General features: G+C 29.9%; 1 protein-coding gene across 2 annotated transcripts in view; it reads left to right on the plus strand.

Moving 5' to 3' along the window:
- LOC132941744 (lachesin-like) overlaps nucleotides 1-18,590 on the plus strand; it is a 211,489-nt gene that overhangs the window by 44,821 nt on the left and 148,078 nt on the right. Inside the window, exon 1 of one of the 2 annotated variants that reach the window (XM_061009896.1) lies at nucleotides 13,515-13,769. The exons of the other annotated variant lie outside the window; for it this stretch is intronic. The gene's annotated coding sequence lies outside the window, so the exon portion shown is untranslated. Of the gene's footprint in view, nucleotides 1-13,514; nucleotides 13,770-18,590 lie in introns of those variants that run through there. 2 annotated transcript variants of the gene reach the window in all.

The following is an 18,590-nucleotide window of genomic DNA, read 5'->3' on the forward strand; positions in this document are numbered from 1 at the left end:
TCGATATGAATCTAGTAACAGTCACGCGAGTAATGACACTATTTTGCTGACATGGAGCGCTGCTATAGTAAAAAATAAGTGAGATTCACTGTTCTAGCTTTCATATATTATTATAAGTCGATGGACAACCATACTATCTTAAAACGTGTCTTATACATTATATCGGGGACTTGAACCTTGATGATATTACAGTTCCGGTTCCTGTTCGGTTCCCAGAAAAACTAAAATTTAGGTTTCGGTTTCTTTTCGGTTCTTAAAATATAAAAAAAATGTTACCGGTTTTGGTTTTATACTTATGTAAAGAAAGTTGTAAAGTAAAATTATCGGTTTCAGTGAGGTTTCGGTTCCCAATATTCAAAGGGTTCCGGTTCCAAAACCGGTTCTTTTCGGTGAGGTTCCAGTCCCTGCATTATACATATACTATACCAGAGAGTGGGCAAGTTCTGTACAAATTCATAATCATAAGGTATAGTAGAAGTTTTTACTTCTGTCTATCGTCCCAAGGCGGTGATTCTTAATTTTTTTTTTAATAAAGCCGAAAATAAAAATAATTTGTTAAATAAGTTCTTATTGTAATATATTAATATCCCAACAAAAACACTCCACCAAACTCCGTGTAAAAAAACGTTCAGTACCTATATAAAAACTGCTCTAAAAGTTGTGATATCATTTTATAGCTTAGTCTTTGAAATATTATAGATATAATTTATGTTAAGACAGTTTGCTAAATAATTTTTTTTTTTTTTTTTTTATTTATTTGAAGAAATCTACAATCTATACATGCTTTTTGTATAATAAGTAGGTTTGATATATGAAAGGTAAAATATGGTATGAGTAGTTAGATTAGGGAAGATACCCAGTGGTAACACCCTGTGGCTAAATAATTAAACTTAACTTGGTGACTTTAAAACACTTGATAAGTAATACACTTCCTATTTCAATGATAATAGACAGTATACTATTATATTATTATGTAATTATTAACCTATAGTATTTTTAAATGTTTAACTTAATTCGCCAAGCTAGGTTCAATTATTTAGCTGACAATTTTAACATAAATTATATCCATCCAGAACTAGTTATAAAATTATATCACAACTTTTAGAGTGGTTTTCTTATATAGGTACTGAACGTTTATTTACACTGAATTTGCGTAGTGTTATTGTTGGAATATCACTAATTTTTGTTGATACCTTATTATTTTGGGAACATAATATTGTTTTACAATGACGTTTTCTTATTTTTTTAATTTTTTATACAATACATTTATATGTTTATAGCTGCTTGCCATTGGTTGCAGATTATGATGCCACACAGTGGTGACACCATAGATATTAAAGAATATAATATATATGGTAACACGCGAAAAATACCGGTAACACTATCATATTATGTCGTGGGTCATCCACCGATCGTCGTGTCGGATAGTGCATTGTAATGCAGGCCGCGGGGAATACTATCTAATAAAATGATGAAAATATGCTACAATAATTTCTAATTAAGTTGGCTATCGTAACTCTGTTAATATTGTTCAAAATGATTTAAAAAATACAGTATGTACTTCTACGGAAAATTTCAAATTTGATGATTGTATTTTCAAACTTCAACTACACATTTGCTATGCTTTCTCAAGACATTTTTTCGCAAATCTTGTTGCTTCCTGTAATTATTTCCCAGCAGTTTTCACGTGTGTTTTGCCTATGTGTGCATTTTTATACTTAGCGTGACCTGACCGGGTCGTTGGACCATAAATTCCCTTAGATATTGTTTATAATGTATTCAATAACAGTAAGAATGTTGGAAAATAAATATGAAATTGGATTGACGATTGTTTAACAAATTACCAACTTTATATAAAATAATTCTTAACTCGTTAATGTAATTATTATATATTGTAAAAAAAGTCTATTAAAATCACTTAAAATCAAAAAGTACTTTTAAAATTAAAATAATAAATTGCATATTAATGGTAAATAAATATTTACTACAATATAGCGGTCTGCCACTATTTAAAATCAAATATTTATATTTTATTAAATTGAAGCGTGGAGTAAATTATTTAAATAATATTATATATTGTGTAAGACAACTAGGAACTAAATTTAGTGAAAAAAAAATGAGTAATAAATAAGAAAACAAAAATAATTAATAAATAATGTTTATTCATTTTAAAGAGTTTACGCAACATTGCATTTTATACTAACATTATCGATTTATAAAGCTACAAAATAATTTTTCTTTTTAATAATAAACTTGTATATAATACAATAGTTGATGCATAATGATCTTATATAATTATATAATTATTAATCTATCGCAGTTAAAATACTTTCAAACTTTTTTAATAATAAAATCTATATTCGTGTTTTAATTAAGCGCCTTGACATTGATTAACTATAAGTGGACTGTTTCAAGTATTGGTAAATATACAAAATCTGTTGAGAAATTAATGATTTGCATACTCCTAAATAGAAAAAAGTATTGTAAGTATTTTGTCTTTATTATTCTTTTCATTTAGATTTAGGTAATTCAAACTTTTCATGATAATATCTTCGATATTTTTTCTTCATAATGTAATAAGAAACTATAAATAGTTATTTTTTTTATTTTCGTGGAATGGAAAACTTTATTTTTATTTTCACGAAACCGATATATATATTGTATAAAATCGCTCCTGACATTTTATCGGAAGAATCCAATAGAACATTTCAACTATAAAAATATTATTTTGAATGATATATTATTACAAACTGCCTATACAGTATTCATACGTATTTTTTTAACCTAAAACGTGGATGAAACAGGGTTCAGGATTTTATATTTTTTTTAACTACCTATATGGCTATACTTGAACATAACATTCAGCGGACTTTGTGATACACATTTTTGGGACGAAGTTCTTTTATTCTTATGGGTTGTTGTAATATTTTTTTTGCAAAATCATAAATGAATGTAAAATAATAGTTAGAATAAAGTAATATTATCTGAAAATATTTTCAAATTACGAAATATGAAACAACAATATTATATTATTTTATTCGTTTAATCAACGTCAATTATGTAACATAAAAAGTATATACATAATTTTAAATAATTATTATGTTTTAAAAACAAAATTTATTTTGTGATGAGATAAACATTTCAAAAATAAACAAACAATATTCATATAATAGTAATAATTGGGAAGCATTTATAAAATTTGATTACAAAAAAATAAGTACAAAATCCTATGACAAATATTATTATATAATGAAACAGTACAATAATATGTTCAATCATTCGATGTGTTATGTGATAAATTCAATTTTGTTTTAATTGTATAACGACCTATTAAATTAAGTATTAATTTATTCTAATTTATTCTATTTTTTCTTCTACTGGGAATAACATGAAATATACACAAATAAATAATTGCCCTAAAACTAATTTCCGTCTGTTTGAGCGTCTCCGTTTCATTAGCCGGTAATGTAATAAGCGCGACGCTGTTTTGTGCTACTCGGAATACCTTTCTATATTCATCATTATCCAAACGGTACTTTGTAGTATTATCGTTTTAAAATTTAATTTGTAAGTATTATTTACGTAGATGGGAACATTTTTTTTACACACGAGCGTAACACGATCGTTTGGCCTTAAATATAGGTAATAACTTTGTTTATATTATGTAGGTATAACTTATTATTACTTACCTTGTACCCTATATTGGTACCATATAATATTACCGGTACACGTTAAATGGTATTATATATTATATTGATTTAATTTGATCGTAAGTATCTGTGTTTTTCATTATAGCTCCGGACTATGAGTTTAAAAATATAATTCAAAATTTAATTTTTTAACACAATAGTGTTTATGTTAATTGTTACGCAATAGCATATATTTATTTCTGAAAAGTTAATTTTTTTTTTAAATTTATTTTTACTTTCAAATTATTCAGAGATCACAATATAGGTAGTTATATGGTAAGCTTTCAAAACAAAATGTTTATCGACTATATAATAATACATAAATATTAACGCTCACATAAAACAATATTATTATAACTATTATAGTCAAAATACCAAAGAGTAAGGAAAGTATAGTATTTTTTGCTCATGTTTTATTATTATATAATATACATAAGTATAGTTCCTTTGAAAAGGTTAATCTGTTCACTTTAGAATTATTATATTGTTATAATGGATTCATATAGATACTTATAACGTTTAGATATCGAAACTAACGTTGCAACAATAAAAATAAATGGTCAAATAAAAATTCACGACCTTCCGGAAAATGCCTTTACAGTTGTAGCCTATAGGTACATAAAAAAAAGAAAAAGCCAACAGTCAGATGTTTAGAAATTGGGATGGCATAAGAATAAAACTTGAATAACACAATATCCCTAGCTAGATATCGGAGACATTGAATAGAAAATCGTACTACGACAAAAAAAAACTTTTATCGTATCCCTGTTCAAAAAACCAAAGAGTTCTTTGAAAATGTAATAATTAAGTTGCATTCAATGTTTTAACTTAATTTCAATTTGTCTGGAGTGTTTCTTATTCTTTAGTTTTTAAATTGTTTTGATAGTCTAGACATCAGGATAACTACAAGTCGGCGGACAACCATAGGCGCAATGTTCGGATAACTCTATATGATATTTTAAATACAATATACACATATTGTAATTGTGCAAGTCTATGTCCTCGAGTATCTATAATTGTTATCATTAATGGCACTATATTATAAGAATAGTACTTAGTGAAACCACTGATTCATCGTCTAAACACGATTAATAAATTATAATATAAATCTGTTTAAATGAGTTAATATATTTTTGTGGTATTTTATGGTTTTAACATCGGTTGACGATTCAATGCTGAGTATAAAGAGGATGATCGCTGTGATCTTAGTTTAGCTTTATTTTTTTAAATACTCAACAGTGCAACGGACCAATGAGAACTTTGTCGAGATTCAGTTTTCAATTTCCTTCAATGAAAACATAATATTATAAGTGTGAATATGTGTGCTTAAAAAAAAATTAATAACGAGTTTAAAAAACATCGAAAATCTCACTTGGATTTTTTTTGGAGTACATTTTAATTAAAATTTAACCACGATAATAATTATAATCGTATGCAATTTATTTTACAGACTAGAAACGCAAAATGTTTTTGACTTCACAGTCAAGTGATCTCGACGTTGGTTTTGTTCAAATCGCACAAACTGCACGAACCTGTGTGTAAATGAATATAGCATAAATCAAAATATATTTAATACACCAGGGGGTCCTTTATTTATATGGGTATTTATTTTTTTTTGAAAATACGATGGACAATACCTTTTATATTATTTTAAGTCATGTGTGAAAGTAATATTGGTAAATTTTGGAGGGTGTTACTCAACCTCTTACCGTGCCGCATTATGGTTGAAATATGGCAAAAGAGGGATACTTTATTATATTTTGAAATAAATTGTTTCAAAAAGTATAGCACATAATATAAGTAAAATATTAACTATAGAGAATGACGTTAAGTTTCTCGAAAAAATTGAACAGATAAAATATATCGTAAATATATTATTTTTCGATAAAAATAATTAAATTCAGACATATATTTTATTTATTTAGAAATATTTTTCTCCTGTTATTTAAATATTATATTTAATGAATGATTTGAGTTACAATAAAATACCTTTAATTCAGTATTATAATGTATACAATTTAATTCTCGAAAAACGTTCTATTTGCGTAATATTTACACGTATGATACTGTGTGAAGCGTAAAAAGTTCAATGTTCTTACCAATTGTTAAAATTGTAAAATGAATAATTTATCATTATGTATTTTATACTAAACTATACTATACTGCCTAAAAAGCGACATTTATATAGTATTATAAATGATTTAAAACTGATTTTTACCTATCAAAGTTCAAATGACAACGGTTCGGGTGTGTAAACAACACGTTAAATATATTTATTTATTTTTTTTTTTATTTGAAATTAAGGCTTTGCCAAATGAGGTCATTAGCCTGTTACTGTGGGGGAGGGTACTGTTAGTTTAAACACGTGTGTATATGTGTGGCAAGGATTTGTCACTATAAATCCCGGGTCACCCATCTAGGAACTAGTGACACCGGCCGGTGCATACACTCAGAGCACATGGCTAAATGCAATAACCGCAACACACCGAACCACAATCTACTTTTATAAAATTAAAATTTACAGTGAAACTTATTAATAAAATATTGTATAAATTCCTAGACATTTTGTTTTCGTTGCCCTTGGGCCATGGTACTATGAGTTACGCTATTAATTTTATTATAGTACCTAATAATTAATATAATAACATGCTTTGGTGTTTGTTGTACTTACCACACATTGATACAGCTGTATCATATTATTCTGTTCCGATTTTATTCATCATATTCTGCACATACATTAATATTGGTTTAATAAAATACAATTTTAATCATTTAAACTTTCAAATTTTAGTTGGATTTATTATTATAATTTGATACAAATTGGAAACTAGTGAAATTAGTTTCACAAAGTAGGTACTTACGTACGGTAGGTATACTTACACATTTTTTCGATTCTTCCAATGTTTACTGATGTTTTTTCTTTTAAAATTATAATTTTTTTTTAATGTATTATAGTAAAAAACTTTGTATTCACTTCCCACATCCTGCACGTCTACTTTTTTTATTTTCATAAATTTAATAGTTAATTAAATATTATCGCTTACCATAATAATGTATCTAATTATTGTCAAACGCAATAGTTAGGATTTGGAATTCTTGAAAATGTTTAGGGAAATTGATTGATAACGTATGTTGAATTAATCACCCTGTATATAAGACCAAATAATATATATTATAATATATTTTATCTACATTTAGATGACAAGCAGAGACCTTCCGTAAGTTCGTGCATTTGCATATTCATTACTTTGCGATCGTATAATCCCGCGGGTTTAAATCCTCTTTAAAGCATTACCAATAAAATAGTAAATTTCATTTCTCGTATTTTCTATATTCGAGAACTAAACAAACCAGCGAGAAAATTAAAATACGATTCGCGGAAAACTGACGAGCGGAATACTCCGTAAAACCAAGGATGTGTGATATCTTCTGTACACACGCTGCACATAATAATAATAATAATAATATTATATTAAAATGTAGGTGTGACGACGTACGATTATCAAAACTTTTAAAATATCATTATTCGAACGCAAGAGCCGTGCAGCTGGAGGTTAGCGGTGGTATGCGAACAGAACGTCATTATCACACGTATGTCAACCGTGGTATATAGACAGCCGCGGTATAGACGATAAAAACTGATGGACGTGGTTTATCAACAGCAGCTGATAGCGAGCAGAGTCTCCGACGTTTCCGAATTTCCCGATCCCGTCTGACAGCCATCGTAATAATAATAATATAATAATCTCTCCGATCACATACGCAACACCACCACATCATCGAGTGCGGTCCTGGAGCACATTATAACGTAGTATTATATCGAATATCATTATGCCGATACATCAAGTAATCGCTTATACCTCTAACATGGTAATACGTCATCGTTGTGCTCATAATATTATATATAGTAATCTGTCGATTATTTCTTAGAGATTATCAGGAGAATAACCACATAGGCGCCGGCGCCCCTCACCCTTATCGCCGTCGTTCCACCCGTTCCACCCACACCCCGTCTATTTATATATTATAGCAACCCACCTACTATATTATTATTATTGTTGTTGTTGTTGTTGTTTCCATCGGTCCAATTAGTGAAATTTAATCTTTTAAATTAGCGCGGAGCTTATTGAACGAGACTACGCGCGCGCTTACAATAATTTCAGTAATACAAATTCGTGATTTATAATCAAAATAACGTATTACACGTGTATTATTATTATTATTACACGTGCACGAGTGCATGTGATCAGAGTCCGTATATTATTATTATTATTATAAAACCCTCTTCGTATGACACAATATTTGGTGAATTCTACGCGTTTATCGCGAATCCACGCACACGTTCCTCTACATTTAGTGGCCCAGCTGTAATGACACTAAGCCTGTGCGTACAATACCGGACGCGTACTTTATAGTAGTTTATGGTCACGTCATGAATAGAATTATTATAATTGTCCAGTGCAAATGATTCGTGATTTATGTATAATTTATCGTTTTCCACGCACCGTGAATATAATAATATACTAATACACGACACTGTTTATACGATGTCACCGAACCTCCAACGTCGGACACGCAATTTAGAGGATAACTTATATAGTTATATTTATATATTATATGCAGCCCCCCTCCCCCCCTCGGGTTCAATTTTATATTTCTAGTCATTTTGGTCCTTTGAAGTGTGAGTTAGCTTTACCACGCCTTACAAAAGATGACCTATAGTCATATTATTATCTCATCGGTTCTTCGAACAATATTGGTAAACAAATTCAACGTTAGAATTGTTGGTCTTCGAATACTTCATTTCTTATTCCAACATATTCTGTAGGTATTTCTACCTTAAAATCGATAGCTTCTGGCCTACCACATCGTCCGACGAGTACTTTATAAAATCGTTGAACATTTAAACGTAAAATAAAGGGTTGTATACACATAAATACATCATGCGTTGTAATATATGCTCTAACCTTGCCTTTATATTTTTTTATGTGTTGATAATGATTTTACCACGTGATTGTGATAAAATACAGTATTTTTTAAGTCCGTCATCTCTATTGAACACCTGAAACTTTATCTATTTTTCGTTAGTGTTTTTTCTCGTTTCTTGTCGTAACGGAGACCAGAACTATTAGGAAGTGGTTATAAGTCTCTTAGAACCTTAATAATTACCATTTTATTATAGCATTAGCGGATTTGATTCGTCTTTTAGGGAGGGGGAGGCTATATAGAGGGAAAAAACATGTATCCAATAGTAAAATTTGTAGGCCGTGTTCATTATTTATAAATTCTGAACTTCTATATACAGATTTATGAAAGAATTTAATATTTATACATAATTTATGATGTCTAGGGGAAGCCATGACTCCTATGGACCCCCCTAAACACCGTGCCTGTGGTATGGTAATACGATACACTTACATACTAATATTAATGATTGTTATACAGGGTAGGTTGGGGAATCTACATCCGGAAGCAGACGTGGGAAACTGAAAATACGCCACGCGTCGCACCCTGTACGTTAACAATAACACTATTTCAACCGATGACCTGGTGCGAAATAATGACGATTCACTCGAGTTCTGTTTCCCTGGAGTTATATTTACGATTTTTATTATTATTGCTTTCTCAGCAGAGAAAAAATACGCACGTACCGAGAATTACCGTCTTGCCACTGGTACTGACTGCAGAGAGGAGTAACCTCCACACCCCAAGGGACGATTGCAGGGGCCACGCCGATAATCCACCGGCCTCGTACCGCAGAAACAATTATTATGATAATAGCGACAACCCATTCTCAGGTAGGCATCTTCCTTCGTCGCACCGGCAATTATAATATAATTACGTCTTCGGAATTGGACCATGAACCGTGTAAACGGTGTTCGCGATTCATCGAGAAATAGGAGGAGACACGTTGGTCTTGGTCGAAGTGGCATGCATATTGATGAGCTCTGCGGATAGTCCTCAGGTCCCACTGGTCCATTTAAACCTGCACCTTCTGCGACTTAATGATAAAAGCCTCCACTGAGATGCGATAATATGGCTAAACAATTTTTCAAAAAAAAAAAAAAACACGTACCTACCAATACATTTCTAAATGGTTGTTAATTTTTTTTTTTAGATTTACCGTCGGGTAACAAAACATAATACTACGTTAGATTTCTGGCTTTATACTGCCGGTACCGCAGCTACTCGTACAAAACGTAATGAGTATATATTTTTATCGCTGGGCGGTAATTACCGCGCGGTTACATTAATATAATAATATCATTACGGGTGCACAGCTGCAGTCTGGACCACGTTTGCGTTCATTACATTTCATACCATTTATACCAGGCTATACACGTGGAGGTTTCACTGAAATCAGCTGAAAAGCAAAGTATATAATAATAAGTTCGGCTCGGCTGCAGGTAGACGTACGCATTGTGTATATAGTATATTGTATACCTACGCGTAATATTATGCGCGTTGTCCAGCTGCGCGTGATAATACTATTTTCCGATTTTATGGTTTTTCGTTTCATTCGACCGCCGCAACTCGTTAATTTCCGTGTTCCACGAGTGTGCACCGAGATTATGTGTTTTATATATTAATATAATATATATTGCGTATAACATAATAATATATGCTCGCGAGTCGTATAATATAATTAAAAACTAATGTGCAACCGCGTTCTTTCGGTCTGAAAATAATAACTGTAGCGTAAGAGCTTTAGACTGCATGGCTGGCGACGACGCCGGGCAATTTCGTATAATATAATTATATTTATACAATACAGCTAACACCTACGACTACACGTACATAAAATATTAATAATAATATTCCCGTCCGTGGCCGTGAGTATTAACGCTTTTCACGCACCTGACGCGTATGATGCAAGTTGGTTTAATAAACACGAATTGTACACATTTTTCGAACCCCTTTGATATTGTTGTCGTGTGTAGTTTTATTGTTATTATTAACCGTTGAAACAAAAACCTAAAAAAGTGGCCGCTCCGTTCAACATTATACCCACGCGTGTAAGTGTTTCAGTGGTTTTTTTTTTCCTTCTGTTGTTTGTATTTCTCTTTTATTCGGGTTTTTTTCTCACAGGATGACGTCGACGAAAGTAGCTGGTAACTGAAAGTTACAGTAAACGTAAAAAATCGATTGCGTCGTAATGATAATCATAATATTTCTAACTGTTATTAAAACACATTCGACTTTTTTGTCGGCCAATCACGTATCACCGGTCGTGGAGATCCGTTAGTGGAATTTTATTGTTTCGTACATGAATTTGAATGCTGCTTTAAATCCGCGTGTCCGACCTTTACGGGTCGTGCCACTCAACTAAATTCTGAAAACACTAAAAATGTCAGTTTCGAAAAACTTGAGATTTCGAGAACACGCCGTTAATATTGTTTCAAGTGCGAACGCAATAAAATGAATTAAGCCAATAACAATTATACGCGCAGTACCTATTTAATAATATATTATATTCCGTTTTATCGTATCAAATTAGAATATAAAACAATTTTAAAATACCTATAGGTAATGTTTACTTTTTTCACTGAAACATTGTAATAACAACAATAAAATTACCAATTAAGATAAATTTTGCGGGGGCAAAAGCGTCATCGAAATCCGTTAACTTTCTCTTTAACTAGGTACTAATTTTATCACTCACTAATTCTACATACCCAAATACTATTATTATTATGCAGCGGCTGATCGTAGACATGCCTACAATACGATAACCATATTGGTTTTCCTGCAAAAATACTTATAATAGGTAAAATACTATAGTTTATGATTTACGATCCAATATTGCCAGTATCTAAACAATAATGCACGTTGATCATGGTTATGTGAAGTACATTTAACGTACCTGGTTAGAGATTGATCTGTTAATATAATACGATGAAGTCCCTCGACTCTTGCACGATTTAAAAATATTGTTGTTTTCTACGTCTGACGCAATATTTAAAGGCCGTATTAAAAACGTTATTACAGTATAAAAATCGAAAACGCCGTGCGGTGTTATTATGAATTTAGCGGTAAAAGATAAAACGAAACTGTTCAGACCGGAAGTTTCTCGGAGACTTTTGGCATAAAACTTTTCCTTTCTTTATTTAATTTTTAATTTCTTCCCATGAAAGTGCGAAGACCATAGTTGGTTACCCTCGTTGGAAATAATAATGACACCCTTTGTTTTCTATGCAAGTATATTAATATCAAATTTAAACACTTTGGGTTTGTTTTATAAGCTGTGCCAGACAGACAGAACGGCAAAAGGTGTTTATTTTTGGCGCGAAAACAATACTACCTACACCGTTACACTTATTACCTCGAAAAGAGTAAAATTTTATTTTTTTTTAAAGTTCTGTTCTTTAATATTTTTTATAATAATAATTTTCTTTAAGTTTTCACTTTTGTGAATGATAAGTTTTCGTTTTAATATCCCAAGACAGAACATTACTCTGAGTCTGTATAAACATCAAATGTATAATGAGAAGTTAATTAGTTATAACTTTATAAGTATTTAAAGCTTAGATGAGTGGATTCGTAGGTATGGCACGGAAGTTCCTATCCCGCAAAATATTCGTTTACAACTCCGCACTTTAAAACTTTAAAGTTTAAATACTTATAAGTTATAAACAAATTAACTAATCGCTCGAAATCCAATATATTTAGATACTTGTGTGTAGATATTCTCGGGAGAATAATCCACAAAGGAATATGAAATCAAAAACGTACGATGTCATTCAAAAAGGAAAAACTTAAAGAATTAAACCAATAAGAAAAGTGAAATAAAATATTAAATGTTTTTTTTCAAAATTCTATTTCCTTCGTAAAAATAATAATTCCAAAAACGATTATATTTTTTGAGACTATAACGAGTGTTTACTGTTAAAATAATCGCCACGATGTATATATCATCGACCTTCTATAATAATTATGCTAATATCTACTGTAAATACGTACGATTTTAATGATCGATCTATAGTATATACTTCTACGGTTGTTCGATATTTTTTACACGTATAAACATATTATTCTAACGTGATGTGACTATTATTCAACTGTAATTTTTTCTCGCTCACTAGAAACCTTTTTTTTTGCCGAAGAATTTCGAATTTGATTCGATTAAGTTTAACGCACTGTATACACGAATTGCATTCACTGAAACGAAATTCGATTTTTTTTTCCCGACACTCGAATATATCTTTTGTCCGCTCTTCTAATCACATTATAAACGTATGTGCACCACTAAACTAAATACGTACATGGAACGAGTGTAAAAATATGATCCTGATAGGAACTTGCCGTATTATTATGCATTCCGAGTCATGGAAAAACAAGACGAAATGTTATGTTATCCATGAAAATTGTTATCACCATCATAATATTAATGTTAAAAATCAAATCGTAATGCATAACACGGCTCCCGTATAGACACATTTTACATATTTATTATGATAATCAAGCAGGATTCACAGCTACGTCGTCTGTCGTGTCGTGCGAGGGCGTGGTAACTATACGGTTACGACTGGTCACTGGTAACCATATCGGTTGAGCTGTAACACGGTTATCTAGATCTGAGCAGCAGACCTGTAGACAATTCTCGGTAAACTCGGTTGCGACTTGGTTATTACACGATACCAAAAAAGTAACGTCCAATCATAATGCGATTATATCGACACGACACGACACACGACGTAGCTGCTGTGATTGCGCCTTTATACACATTCCATGTATTTAGTTCAGAGATGTGCGCGTACCATTAACAATTTATTATTATTACAGAGTAATATATTTTTGTTTAAGTTTTTTTATATTGTATTCTAACGGCTTGTAGTTTCGGTGACAAATGGACGGGTCGTATTTTGTATTTCTTGTGTAAATGACCAGAGCGCAAACGATATAATAGTATTTTAAAGACCTTAGGGCTTTTGGCTTTAATTATTATTACTGTGCCGGTCCGCATACGGAATGCGAAGCTAAATCTGAATTTCGTAAAAGAAAAACAAGAGTCGTGCAAAATAATAATATAATAGTGGCTGTTTTTCAAACGCAACAGTTTGAACACTGGAACAAATTATGGTAAGTACCTACCTATTTCTACATAATAATAATATTTTCAAATTATTGTGAGCTATATTTTATTTGCGTGACTACAGCGAGAGGATTTCTGTCTTAAAAATTCCGCTGCCTATCGAAAAGTACATCGTATAGGTATTGTGATAATAATAAGTGATGTTTGTAAGGAATTGGACATATATATATTATGCCTTTTCTGTATTTAGCACGATTCAAGTTTAAACTCTGTGTTGTAAGTGTTACGAACTTAAGGTACTTTATCGACCGAAAACAATTCGGTAACAAAAATTGGTATTATCGACGTACATCGTGGTTAATATTGTATATGAATCGCGTCATGTAATAAAAATATAGTATATTTCACTGTGTATATCGATCGACCGTAAATTGAATTTAGAGTGTACTTTGAGTTTATGCAAATTGAAAAATTCCCATTATTTTGCGTGAAAATCGTACAAAATATCACGAAAAGTAAATGGCTAGATTTACGTTAAGAAATCATGAATTAATTATTCACCGTAACTACGTTGGAGAAAATATGCATATAAAATAAGGGCTCTAAACTAGGACTGAAAGTTGTTTAATATATTCCATTATTAAATTTTACGTTAATATTGATGAACATATTTTGTTTGTTATCATAATATATGACCTTTGTAGCTTATAGTTTAATATGAGCTTGTGTTGTAGGTAAATTATATATTGTTATACTTGTATTTACGAAGCGTAAAGTAAATGATTTTTGAAATTTAGATTGTATATTTAAATCCGCAAATATATCGTACAATCATTATTATAGAAGCTAAAAATTTATAAGTACTCGTATGAGTATTTATGGATGTTTCTCGTGGATATTTTTTATCGATATTATTTTTATTTTCTCTACAGCAGTTATTTTAATAGCTTTCTGATGTTATGGTAACATTTTTTTTCCAGTAGATATTCTTTTTACTAATTTCTTGACAAATGTCATTTTTATTGACTATAATATTAACTCCAAGGTATTAAAACTTACCCAATTTTTCAAATATAAAATGATCTACTAATGAACTAGGCGTATTGTCTTCTTTATTTGAAAGAGTCACACATTTAGTATTTTTTTCTACTGGGTTTCTACTGGGCCCTATATTTTCACCTCAAGAGATTATTTGTGTTATATCGGGAATGAGGTTTCCTAGATTGACTGATTGTCGACCATGTATGCTAAAATATTTTCTTCATCGAGTATTTCCAGATGTTTTCCATATGACAGTAAAAACTTATAGGTTTCCTATGACAGTCATGAATTTTTTAAGTTCCAAGTTAAATAGGGTTGGACAACTTTTTATATTCATCTAATGTGCCAATATACCAAGAATCTTGTTATAAATGACATTAAATACTGGTCAGTATCTGTATCAGAAGTCCTAATGCTTCTCACATAATTATTTTATATTGCCTAATCTGGATCATTTTATTATGATCATTTGGTTCTTAACCATTCAATTTGTACCATATATAACCAAATTTGGGCAAGTCAATGATAACTTTTAATTGAGTTAAGTTAAGTTGATAGAAAACATTTAAAAAAGTTAATAGTTAGCCTCATTTTTTTTTAACTCAGTTAATATTTTTATGGAGTTTTATGGAAACTTACAACGTAGGTAAACTTATTAATTTAAGTTAAGTTATTTATTTATTTATTTATTTATTTAGAAATAGCCTGTAATATGCTTTATAATGATGAAAAATAAATGTTTTTTCAATAAATGCATATAAATAATAATTTTTGAAAAATTAAAATTAACTTAACTTTAACTTTTTATCTCGTTTATACCCTGGCTTAATGTAACTAATTTATTCGTTATTTCGTCATCCACTAGTTAATTGAAATTAATAATAACGTATGTATGTACGTTATGTGTATCATGTATGGATCTACAGTAAAAATGTTTTGATAGTTAAAACAGTAATTTTCGTCCAGTTCACAATGAAACTTTTAGAAACATACAAAGTAAATGAAGACCCATACGTTTTACAACCAAATATTGTAACATATTATATTATATAAGAACCAATAGACTGGAATGGTTTGGCACGTATGAAGTGCTGATAAAGGTAAACTCAAAAGGGTGTAAGTAAATAAATAAAACAAAACCACTAAGTAGACCTCGGGCTAGGTGGAATGACACAGCATAGTCAAAGATATCAATTTGGAAGACGAAACCGTAACGGTTAAACCAGCGTTGGACTAGGGTCTGAGAGAGTTGAATATGATTGCTTGATGCAGATCAGGTCTAACAAGGATCATTAAACTGATAAATAAGAAAATATACATCAGTAATATCGACCTATGGACAAATGACGTATTTTTTTTTATATAAATATTAAAAGTGAATGTAAAAAAATATTAAATTATGATCAAAGTAATGTTACGTATTTCGTTAATGGCATTAATCTATATATTATAAAGGCACGATAATAATAATCCTATAAATTATTTGGGAAGAATTACAAGTTACTATTTAAATTGTTATTTTTGGTCTTTAATTTAACGAGTTTGTTTTTCCTGCATACAGTATATGTGTATATTTTTACCTCACGAAATAGCATTCGTAGGCTTTGTAAATCCACAGGGAGTTTTATTGTTATCGTCAAGGTTTCTAAATCGCATTTGTATTACATATTTTTACATAATTTGTTAAATTTACATTTCCAGTCTGTGATTTTTTTTTTTTTTGAGAAAATAAGAAATACAATTTCATTGCGTACACATTCAAACAACAATATTTAAGAGTACTCTGCTCCATTAGTTAAAAGTGATTTAGTATTTTTTTTTTAGGGCAAACAAATATATTTGAAATTTAGACCGAGTAGACATTTTTGAAAATAATCTTTTTTGGTTTTCATATCAACCGATTGGCATATAGTTATTTTATTTTTTGAAATTCGAAATCGTGTGTTGAAAATTGTCTAATTACGAGACAAAGGTATTGATTTTAATAGTTGTTTTAATATTCGGTCAGTAAACGTATTTGAAATGTACTTTAAATACCTATCTTTGAATTTCTCAGACTATCAAGATGTTCTTAAATCTGAAATTTTAAAATAGTTTAATAAATCATGGCATGAACAACATCGTGAGGAAATCACATGAGGTGTGGAGTTGTTACTACATTATTGGCAGAACTTTTCAAAATATATATCCAATAATGTTCAAAAAAAAATTGTGAATTTTGAAAACTAATTGAACATTTTTGAAGCCCTATCCAATATAAAGGATAGTAAAAAAATTGTCCAAATATCCAGTGTTAAATGTACTGTTAACATTTTACCTAGAGTTATATTTTTATTAAAACCGTTCAAAAACCTTCTAACAATTTTTAAATATTATTGTTGGGTATTGCTAAACATTTGTTAGAATTTGTTGTGGCCTCCATATTTATTTATTCTATGTTCAAATTTGTACTGCCAACTTTTCAGCTAGCATTAAATAGTATTAGAAATATATATATTTACAAACCGAACGAAAACATAACCAAAGTTGAAGTTGAATTTGAATTCGAATATATTCTAAACAATATATTGACTGTTACAATTACAATAATTTAAAAAGAAGTTTAGGAAAGCTGCCTATGTGAGCGTGTTAAATTCCCGGTTTCTAAACGTATTTTTGAGCAACGCAATAAACTATAATTCTATATTATACAATCAAAAAATTAATTATTTATTAACTTATATGTTTTGGTACCTAATTTTAATATTGGTTACTATGCATCTACATATTATATTATTAAATACTCTTATTTTGTTATTTTTTAATATTGACTATATAGTATGAAGTTAAAACAAACAATCGTAACTGTATATCTACTAGTAAATAACAGACGGAAAAACATGATAAGAATGTAGAACATAAGTTTAGAAACCTAAAACTAGGTACTTATATAAATGTTAGTTAATACTTTAAAGTGATGATTTTATGTTTTTTTTTAACTTATGTTAAATTGTTTTTTAACTGCAACAATATTTTTCATTGTACTAACATTTTAAATACTATTTAAAGACTACCTAAAGTACCTAAATAATTATATCATATATATATAAGCATATTATACATAGACGCATCTGCGACATATTTTTGAAATTTGAATTATAGTAGAATATATTTCGATCATGACACATTATATTAGGTACTCCATAAAGATAATATATTTATATTATATTTTAATGAATTGGTATAAAAATTAAAAGTTAGATATAATAATAATGAGACCATTCATCACAGCACATTTTGAGACATTTTTTCAAGTTTTAATAAAATTTAAAATTTTAAGAGTTGAAAGTTCTAAATAATAGGGGGCTCCGAAAAATTCCAACCATATTTGTATTGAAGCAAATAAGTCTATTTGAAAATTGTTGGGAACCTTCCTACTAAACAGTGTTAATAAAATTGTAGTGCTAGGTTTGAAGTTGGCTGTATTAAATTTATTCCGGGATAGTAAAAATGGGGAGAGGGGGGGGGGGGGTCTAGAACTCTAAAAAATTATAAAAAAATTCCGAACAATATCGAACAACTTTATTTAAACATCTTTAAAAAAATTGAGTGTTTTTGTATCCTCAGTGTGCTATATGGAATGACCAGATGGGTACGATAAAGATTTTTTAGGAGGAATATTTAAATTCCATAGCACCAAACGTGCCTTACAATCATGTTGTTAGAAGTCTTTTATGTAGTGATATTTAACACTACAATAATTATATTACTTAATCGAACCTATAATAATTCACACCAGCAGCGCAATCAGATTTTTTCTGGGCACCCCTTCATCAATACTTTCATTG

Source organism: Metopolophium dirhodum, chromosome 3 (genome assembly GCF_019925205.1).
Source record: "Metopolophium dirhodum isolate CAU chromosome 3, ASM1992520v1, whole genome shotgun sequence".
Taxonomy (NCBI): domain Eukaryota; kingdom Metazoa; phylum Arthropoda; class Insecta; order Hemiptera; family Aphididae; genus Metopolophium; species Metopolophium dirhodum.